The sequence below is a fragment of the Bos grunniens genome, chromosome 11 (assembly GCF_055505025.1).
Source record: "Bos grunniens cultivar Pamir isolate PY7600 chromosome 11, Bosgru_T2T1.0, whole genome shotgun sequence".
NCBI lineage: Eukaryota > Metazoa > Chordata > Mammalia > Artiodactyla > Bovidae > Bos > Bos grunniens.
The window spans coordinates 48,197,865-48,208,581 of record NC_141175.1 but is presented as its reverse complement, the minus strand read 5'-3'; the positions used below and the strand labels follow the sequence as shown (position 1 = coordinate 48,208,581).

At 37.6% G+C, this 10,717-nt stretch overlaps 1 non-coding gene across 1 annotated transcript; it reads left to right on the top strand.

The window, feature by feature from the left end:
* Window positions 1-5,355: 5,355 nt before the first annotated feature.
* Window positions 5,356-5,428, top strand: TRNAT-UGU (transfer RNA threonine (anticodon UGU)). Its single transcript has one exon. It is a non-coding gene; the product is annotated as a tRNA-Thr (tRNA).
* Window positions 5,429-10,717: the final 5,289 nt, after the last annotated feature.

Here is a 10,717-nt window from a genome sequence, read left to right as displayed (position 1 = left end):
CAAAGGTCCGTCTAGTCAAGGCTATGGTTTTTCCTGTGGTCATGTATGGATGTGAGAGTTGGACTGTGAAGAAAGCTGAGTGCCAAAGAATTGATGCTTTTGAACTGTGGTGTTGGGGAAGACTCTTGGGAGTCCCTTGGACTGCAAGGACATCCAACCAGTCCTTTCTGAAGGAGATCAGCCCTGGGATTTCTTTGGAAGGAATGATGCTAAAGGTGAAACTCCAGTACTTTGGCCACATCATGTGAAGAGTTGACTCTGGAAAAGACTCTGATGCTGGGAGGGATTGGGGCAGGAGGAAAAGGGACGACAGAGGATGAGATGGCTGGATGGCATCACCGACTCAATGAACATGAGTTTGAGTGAACTCTGGGAGATGGTGATGGACAGGGAGGCCTGGCGTGCTGTGATTCACGGGGTCGCAAAGAGTCGGACACGACTGAACGACTGAACTGAACTGAACTGATGAACCTCTATTTTACTCAGGAGGAAACTTAGGTAGAGACTATTTAAGCATCTTAAGATGATTCAGTAGATAATGACAGGACCAGGGCTAAAGTCAACAGTCATATTATTAAAAGAATATTTAGAACATAATCTGTGATTTGTTTAGATGATTACATCATTTTTCCCAGCTCACCGCACCATATTTGACCATCATACTCACCGGCAGTGAGGGAGTGGCTAAGACTGAGGCTTATTTCTAAGAGGATAGCACTCCCTCTGCCCTATCTGTCCTTGGACTGTATCCAGGTATGACAGGCAGGCCTCAGCCAATTCTTTCCATATTTCTCTATACCTGGCTCTTTCATCATCTTGGATCACTAGTTTCCTTGACTTGAGGAGCAAACTTCTCACAACTTTATCTTTTCTCTGTGGCTATTTTGGAGACAGAGGGAAAACTACTCTTTGAAGTCTTTAACCCTAGAAGCAGATGTAGATGTATGCCTTTGAAAAAATTAATATTGAAGATGTATCACCCATTTATTTATTATTACAGAGATAAATTATTTCTGAGAACCAATTCTAAAGCTTAGAATTTAATACGCAAGGAATCCAGTTTAAATTGTTAAAAATATTTCAGTGAAAAAAATCTTTGAAATACATGAAATTTATGAAAATGTAAACAAAAACCATAATTAACACATCTTTTAATATGTAATTCAAAATAATTCAAAACCCTAGAAGGAAGTATAATGAGTTATTTCACAACATGTGTTCTGGAGTAAAGATGGCTTTGTTTTAAATTCTAGCTTCACCTTTTCCTTCCTGTGTAATGGTGGACAAATTATTTCTTTTTTTTTAATTTAAATTTATTTATTTTAATTAGAGGCTAATTACTTTACAATATTGTATTGGTTTTGCCATACATCAACATGAATCTGCCATGGGTGTACACATGTTCCCAATCCTGAACCCCCCTCCCACCTCCCTCCCTGTACCATTCCTCTGGGTCATCCTGGTGCACCCGCCCCAAGCATCCTGTATCCTGCATCGAACCTGGACTGGCAAAAGAGACACAGATGTATAGAACAGTCTTTTGGACAAATTATTTCTTACTGGAGTCCACTTTCTTTACAAATGAAAGTGGTGCCACTTTAGTGTGTCTTTCAGATTTGTGCTGTAAAGGTTAAAAAAGCTATTGCAAGTAAATTGCTCAGTGTAGTACCTAGTAGTGATAATAAATATAAAGAAACCAACAGAATACATCAAGAATGACAAATGGTGGATAAAATCCCTATAAAGAATGATCATGGACATATTGCAGCAAAGGATGGTGAAACTCCACAAGATATCTCTAGCATCACGTTGCCTGTTGTTTGCTGCGTATTTTCTGCCCTAATTGGATCTAAGCCCTATGCTTTCCTCAGAAAATTCCTAAGCATTGAGCCAAAAGCCTTGCCCATTTCTGACTTCCCACAGTTTTCACAGGGCATGCTATCAAACCTTAGTGCAAGTGACAAGTTTTAAACTTCAATCTTATCATGAGTCTACCTGAAATGAACAGTTGATTCTTTCAAGTAATATTTGTATAGTTCTTCACATGATGCTTCACCATTTGATACAATATCACATTCTCTCATTGTCCCAGAAGTTCCTAAAGAAACTCATAATTTTTCACATTTTAAACATAACATATTCGATCTCAGTCAAGTTTAAACCTAGATCATTGGATTCCGAATTGTGTGTTTTTAAACATCAAGTGGTCTATAAAACAAACATATTTTAATCAGTATAGATTCAAATACATGGTTTACTCAATGTGATTAAGGAAAAAAATAGTCAGAGAAATGTTATCAAGTCCAGGCTGTGTTCACCTCCAAAGTGATTTAAAATCTTAGCCACATTCAACATGGTCCCGCTAGATTTGCCTAATATGTAAATCTTACTCATTTAGTTAGTGTTTTTTTTTTTTTCCTCTCCTTTATAAACAGGCTGTTGAGAACAATTTGGTTATAGTAGCAGTTTCATTCTGCCAATGGGGTGAATAAACACTGAGATATCATGCATAATCAATCATGCAAATATAACATATGTCCATATGTCCAGGGACTAGAAGAAATTACACTACACCTAGAGCATGCTGCACATTCTCACTAAGTATTTATTCTTGATTTATGAATTGCTTAAAATAAGACTAGGTCATTGAGAAATCAGGCAGGGACCCAATCAGAATTTTAATGATCTTGGCTTTTTGCCCACTTTTATCATAACGTGTGCCCTTTCTTCACTAACATTTAAAGTTGTGAAACACAACTTGTCATCTCATTCTCCATTTGGCTTGGCTTTTTTTTTTTTTTTTTTTTTGCTTGTACTGAATCTGTAAACAAATTGTTATATTGACTTTCAGCAAATGGCTTTTAGAGTACTACACATAAGAGTCACCTTGGAGAGCTTGTTAAAAATACAGATTGCACACTAGGTATTACCTCAGAGATCTGGGTGAGACAAACAAATGTGCACTTTTAACACAAGTGTGTTGTCGAGGCCACACTCTAAGAAGAGATGTTATAGTGAAATCATTTTTTTTTTTTTTTTACTTTTGGAAAGAGGCAGACACTATTAACAATACACAGTCATTTTTGTTCTAAGAAAATTCTATTAATCAATTACGTTACCATCTCTCTGATGGTTTGACATATAAAATAGTTGTTGGGTAATGTCAATGGACAGGGAGGCCTGGCATGCTGCAATTCATGGGGTCGCAAAGAGTCGGACACGACTGAGCGACTGAACTGAACTGAACTGAATGGCAATGGCAATATCAGCCTTGGTCATCATTAACATGGAATGGATATTCAGCCCTTTAAAAGAAGGAAATAAGGAATTTTAATCATTAATTCTGCATACATAGTCACTTATAATTTTATTTTTTGTACTTATTAAATGTATCTTTTCCATAAATTATAAATAAAATAAATAAAAATGATATAAGATAAAGATATTTTATAATTTACTTTAAGAAGTATTTCAGAAGTTGATTTTAAGTAAAATTTAATGAGAATTCAGTGATCTGACAATAATATTGAGACTCACTATTAGCTGCTATATTCAAATTTGATAGCTAAATTTTGAGTCTCGGTATTATCACCAGATAAAATCTGAATATGAATTTGGCTATCAAATTAGAATATAACAGAGTGTCTGCTATCAGGATACTATTTTGCTTGGGCTGATGTTAGTGATAGTTGATTGGGTTGTTTTCCCTGCAATTTTTCTTGCATTTTTAAATTTATTTTAATTGAGAGTTATACATCTCTGTACTCTTTTACAGTCCTTTAATATATATTTCTCTCTACCCTGTCCAAGTTAGTTGCAACAGATTTCATATAACTCATAAATATATTAAGCTCTCTCACCTTTTAAAAGCTCTTGGTTGTGTATTGTGGTCACCTACAGGGTGGTATATTTGACTCTTGTTCAGGACCGACTTTGTACTGTTACTGGGCTAGACCATGTGTCTGCCTCACCAGTCCATTCACTGACCGTAGCTAATTGGTCAAAGTATAGACTCCTGAGGAACACTAGGCAAATCAGGTTTTCTCTTCAATAAATTAGAATTGAGAGCAAATAACTTTACTCTGTCTACGCTGCCTCTTAAGTGGAAAAAGGTGCATAGTCCCTTCTGTGAACAGAAAGTTCTGCAGAGAGAGAACAAAATAGACATGACTCCTAAATTTTTATCTCTGCTTGGACCTCTCCTCTGAACTCCAGGCTTACATATTCAACTGTCTATTTAACATCCTGATTTATTTCTAATATAACATGCTGCTGCTGCTAAATCATTTCAGTCATGTCCAACTCTGTGCGACCCCATAGACAACAGCCCACCAGGCTCCCCCGTCCCTGGGATTCTCCAGGCAAGAACACTGGAGTGGGTTGCCATTTCCTTCTCCAATGCATGAAAGTGAAAAGTGAAAGTGAAGTTGCTCAGTCGTGCCTGAATCTTAGTGACCCCATGGACTGCAGCCTACCAGGCTCCTCCATCCATGGGATTTTCCAGGCAAGAGTACTGGAGTGGGGTACCACTGCCTTCTCCAAATATAACATGTCTAAGCCTTAAATTCTAATCTTCCTTTCCAAAGTTTCTCCACCTGTTATTCCCCATTTTACTTAATGTAACTATATACTTTGTGTATCACACACATGAAAAGCTGAGTTATCTTTTACCTCTCTGTTTTATCTTATATCCATTGTCATCAGCAAATTCTATTGAATTTTTCTTTAAAACATATTCAGTCAGATCACATTTCACTGTCTTTACTGTTTATTTTCCTGGTTCAATCTCCCATCATCCCTTATGTGGGTTATTGCCATGGTCACCCAACAAGTGTTCTTACTTCCATCTTTCACCCTCTACAGTCTATTCTCACAAAAGCAGCCAGAATGATTCTTTAACAATGCAAAATCCTGCAATTTCTCTAATCAAAACCTTGTGACATGTCCCCAATGTGTTCATTTTGGAGGTCTAAGTCACGTCAACTACCTAAAAAACACCATTAGTACTTGCAAACCAAAAGCCTTAATTAAGATAACCAGGTACTCTGAAGGCCTCATCTGGGCCTAGTTGAACTTGGTTTTCACTGGCTTTTACTCTTTAAAGTGACTTTAGGTATATCTTCAAACTCATCAAATTCTAAGTTTGTGCTTCTGTAAAGCGAAAAAAAAAAGGAAGAGGGGACTGGCATCTGCTCTCCTACTTTCAAAACATTCTTTTGAGGATAAAAATTGGGGATATATGCAAGAGTACTGCACATATATAAACGATTATCATTGGAAAGCAACACAGACCTTGAACTTTGGTATTCAAATAATGGAAGAAATATAGCATCTAAAGAATGCAGCTTTGGGACTTCCCTGGTGGTCTAGTGGTTAAGACTCTGTGCTTGTACTGCAGAGGGCATGGGTTCAATCCCTAGTTAGGGAACTAAAATCCCACATACCATGTGATATGGACCAAAAGAATTGCAGCTGTCAAGCATTGTGCTTTAGAAAGTATATGGATTTAGATTTCATCTTTATTAAAATTAAAATTTTTGAAATTTTAATTCGAAACATAAGTGAATTTGATGGGACATCTGAAAGGTGGTTACAGTAAAGGTTGGGGTGTAACCAGATCCACACGTTTAGAAAATAATATACAAAATGAGTGCAAGTTTGTTACTTTCATATAAAAATACCGAATAAAAATACATAATAGAGTCTCCAAACCACTGTATTTTTTCCATGGACAGGCTGAAAGGAAAGATGACAATCAGAAGGGAGCTTTCTCTTTCTAATTAGAAACAAAATATGTAAAAAGTTTACGTACAGATTTTTATATACTTTACATATTTTCCTCAAATGACTGAATTTGGGAGACCAGTAAGCTATAATTCTGTCCCCACTTCTGAGTTTTGATTCAGTAAGAACTATTCACAGGCATTATATACAAACATCATAAACAATACAACAAGAAGATAAAAAGATAGTTGACATAGCCATCAATTCCTATTTTTCCAGTAAGACCACAAGGAAAAAGAATACTAGCACACATAAAATGAGGTAGGCACTAACTTAAACTTTTATCATTGACTATTTTCCCATACCTATTCACTTCACAGCTCTGTGTCTCTGCATCTAGAGATTATCACTTTGTAATGAGACAGCCTAACTGACAGCCAGTGCCTCCTCCTGCAAAGAGCAGAATTATATTGTGTTCTTTTATAAGTCAGTATCAGTAGAGATTCATCTTTTCTTCAGTAACTCAGAAAATCCTGCCTTTCTTATTGATCCACTGCTAATGAAGCAGGAGTTTTGAAGAGTTTTCTCTTCAGAAAAGAAGTTGGGAATCAGTCCTGGAGTGCAGCTAGGCTCATCCCTACTGGACTTGGAAAACTCAACAATGCTCTCTCTTCATGTAGATGACTGAGTAGGGTCATCTTCTGTGACACAGGGAAGAGGCCGACACAATTATATCTGGCATCCTTATTCTTAGTCCCCAGAAACCTTGATTTTCTCATTCTAATTTTTTTTTGGGGGGGTATCTTTTTCAGTCTCCATTTGCCATGTCATCATGGATCACTAAGAGGAAATAGTCAAGTGGATATGCTTGATTGGAATTGAGGACTTGTGGAAGGCACAGGAAATGAGTCTTGAGAAGTAAGCAGATGGTAAAGGACCAGCCGCACATGGCAGAGAATATTTGTCCTGTCAGTAACAGGCAACAACTAAAACTTTCAAGTCAGATCTCATATTTCATTAAAAGGAAAAAAAAAAAAAACACTTTAATGAATATGGAAGGTGAACTGGCTTCATGATGGAGAGAGTAGACAGAGCAACCCAATGAGGAAGCTGGAGTGCTGGGAGCCGGCATGAGGACCTCCACCCGTGGCAAAGGTCATGAGGAAGGAGGCTCAACATACGCAAAGGCAGGATCGAGCCTCAGGAGTCCCCCTGGAAATTCTCAAGCATCTACCCCCAAAACCAGATCCTGCCTACTTTACTACTTTGTGCTCTCACCTACACCTCTGACTTTACGGTGGGCTATCCCCCACCACCTCTTTCAGAGAAGGAGTTAACTTAGAGTTCCAGTTAATAATAATTCCTGGGCGTGACAGGAGTGTTCCAAACTTACAAACTCCTCTGAAGGTTCTCTAGCCTGCCTGACAGGCTTGTCCGGCCACATGTGATTGCTCACAGCCTCCCAACCGTGAGAGGCACAAGATGCTTTAAACCTTCTAAAAATAGGTTCCTTAGAGAAGTTAGAAAACTATTAGTATAAGTATAGTGGGCTGATTAGAAATTGTATTGGTGAAGGGTTTTTCATTTGTTGAGCCAATGTTTGCTGCTAAGTCTCCACATCCCCTGCCCTTACACACATTAATGAATATATAGAAGAAATAAGTATTAACCTTTGATATTAATCACATTAGACCTTAGGCTAAGTAAATTCTTTCCTTAATTAAAACCCACTACACCCTCACCCTATAGGAATGTAACTTTATTTGGGTGGCGTCTGTTTTAAGAATAATCACCCCTGGAGAAATAGGTGTTGACTGACCGCTGTCACAAGGAGAGGGTCATAAATTGTCAGCAGGCCCCCTAGCCAGAAAATGATGTAACACCCCTAAGACCTCTGTATACATCTGTATGAAGCACCTGACTTTAATAAAAGTCAGGACTGCTGACCCCGCGTGACTTTTGTATAACATCTCAGTGTATAAAAACAGACCCTGGAAAATAAAGAATTGTGATCAGTTCCTCAAAATACTGGTCTCCCCATGTCTCTCTCTCTCAAACTGTGGCTGAGTCTCCATCTGGAGCGCGGAGCCCGCCAAGCTTACTAATTTTGCCTGGGCTTCTAAGATCCGACCCGGGAGGCCTCAGTGTTTCCTCTCCTTCGGGAGAATGGAAGGACACCTGCGGCCTACGTAAGTGGTGCAAGCTTCTTGTCTTGAAGTTTTATTGGTTTCCCGCATAAACCAAGCTACTCAGCCTCTTTTCTCCACTGAATTTTCCTGCTGAGCTATCCTCATTACTATATACTATTACTCTTTATATCTCTAATTAGTATCTAATACTGAGCGACTTTCCCTTCCCTAAATCCAATGTATTCGCCGACGCCGTCTCTCCTTCAAATTTCCCTGGATCCACCGGGGCTGGACCCCGGCACTGGAGCACTAATTCAGACTGGAAATAAGGAAAGATCTGAACTAGGACAAGCAAGTGAGGACTGGAGATGAGGGGAGATAATTGAGAAATATTTAACTAGATTCTATGTTACAGGTTGGAAAGACATATCGTTGTTGTGTTAAATAATAGAGTTTAGAAAATTTCTTGCTCTAGGGCTAAAACCCAAACTTCTAATTAAGGTCCTCCTTCCAGCATTTTAGAACTAATTTAACATCTAAGTCTAACGTTTTCTCCTCCTCACCTCCACATGTATAGTTTCCTAACTACAGTAGTTTCAATGTGGGAAAATTAATGGAGACTTGCTATCTACCCTCCAGGGATGTTAAGCCTGGTTAACGAGTCATCTGATGAGAACCTGTCCTATTTTTTTTAGGGCTTTCCAGCTCTCCAGGGTTGTACACTTTCCACTGACTTTCCTGTCTTGCATAAATTGATGATCTTGATTAAGTATCTGGACTTGAAGAACAGACCTTAGAGATTCTTAATTTCAAAACTCTGAAATGCCCTGCAATACTAGAATCCCAGTCTTTGAAGTCAGAACCAATCTTGGGCATTTAAGATGTCTGAAGCTACCTTAAGTTTTCCCTTTTTCCTACTTAAGATTTCATTCTTACTGTTTGTCACCATTTTTGCCTGGGTAGTTGCTTCAGATTCTTTCTAGATTTAGTCTTTATTCTCTTGAGATGTACCACATGGATAGGAAATTCATTAAGGATACTAATGCCCTATTTACACTAATCCATTTTTAACTTAGAGAATACATACAGGAGAGGTTCTAAATGTTGATTATGTATCAGAGTCACTGTAGAATTAAAAAAAAGAAAGGAAACAAAAGAAAATGAGAAGTCAAACAATATGTACATAAATGGATTAATTCTTTCATAGTCTGTTCCCATTGGTCTAGATGACAACTGCTGCTGCTGCTGCTGTTAAGTTGCTTCAGTCGTGTCCGACTCTTCGCGACCCCATGGACTTCAGCCTACCAGGCTCCTCCGTCCATGGAATTTTCCAGGTGAGATTACTGGAGTAGGTTGCCATTGCCTTCTCCGAGATGACAACTAAGTAGCCCTAATTTTATCAAAAGCTTCCTAAATATTTTTGATGAGGTATCAACGTTGAAAAAAATTTAACAGTTTACATAATACAACTTCTTACTTTGAAATGGGAACACAGGACCCAACTAAGAGGAATCTTATAGTTAGAGGTAGCAGTAGAGCACAGAACTTCTCTCTCATATGTTTTCTGTTTTTAGTAAATTCTTTATCCTCATTACTTGACTCAAATTGGTAACTGTATGTATCTCAATATGATGCTTAACTCATGAGCTCTTTTATTCTGATGGGTCAGTAAGCATTGGAACTTATTGTTCAGTCAAATTCAATGACAATAATATTCAATAAAACCTTCATAAATAACAAACCTGATTTTAGTCAAAATAGCAACAACTATTTACATAATCAGTTAAATATATTTAATCAGTTAAATATCAGTTATATAATGAGTTAAATCTGAAGCTACAGGGTTCAGAAGCAACCCAATAAATACCATAATATGGACTCAAGTATTCAACTGTCAGTCTAACCCATAATTCCCACTTCTCATCTTTTAGAAGCTTGAGCTTATAATAAATGTATATTAAGCATTACTCCAACCTGTTTGAAACATGTTATATCATTTATGATTACAAACTTGTGCTCACAAGAATCTGTGTGCAGCCAGTTATGCTAGCTTGAGTTTCTTGGGAGATTATGGTAATAAAACTGACTGTGGGCTTATATTCAGAGATGCTATGGTTCTTCCTTTATTCCTGGGCTTGAGTTTATGGATTACTTAACATAACATCCCAAGCAAGTATTATATTTTATTCTTTTGTATTCAAAGCTATTTTTAAAACCTTTTTGGCTTTGTGCAATAATTTGTCCTTGTTAATGAAAAAAGCACAACTCAGCTGACAAACCCCACACATGCCATATTGTGCTTCAGATGAGTGCCCTGAGATGCCCTAACCTAACCTTACCAGTTAATAAATCTGTGTGATAGTATCTTTTGTCCTATATGTTGACAGAGGTGTCATGTCTCAAAATGGGCATCACTCTATGATTTTCCGTAAGGCATGGCCCAATGGGACCAGACTATCCTCTACTAAATGTTGTCAAATTGGGAATTCTTGTTCTGTATGACCAATTTCTCAAGGTATTTTGGAGACTCCCAATAAGCTACTGAATGCTGTTTAAAAAAAAAAGAAGAAGAAGAAGACTTTAAGATATCTAGAAAAGATCCTAACTTCAACATAAATGTTTACCCTCCCACACAAGCTCCTTTCCATTACAGGACTGAAATATATACGAAAATATGAATATATATTACTGTGGATGGATGGATAGATAGACAGATAGAGACATGAATACATACCCACATATAATCTGTTGACATGATGGGCTTCCCCAGTGATGGAAACTCAGAAAGAGTGCTAATTGAATGGCACAAAATAGAATAATTTTGATGAGATATTCTGTAGGGATGTTGAGGGAAGATGAAAGTT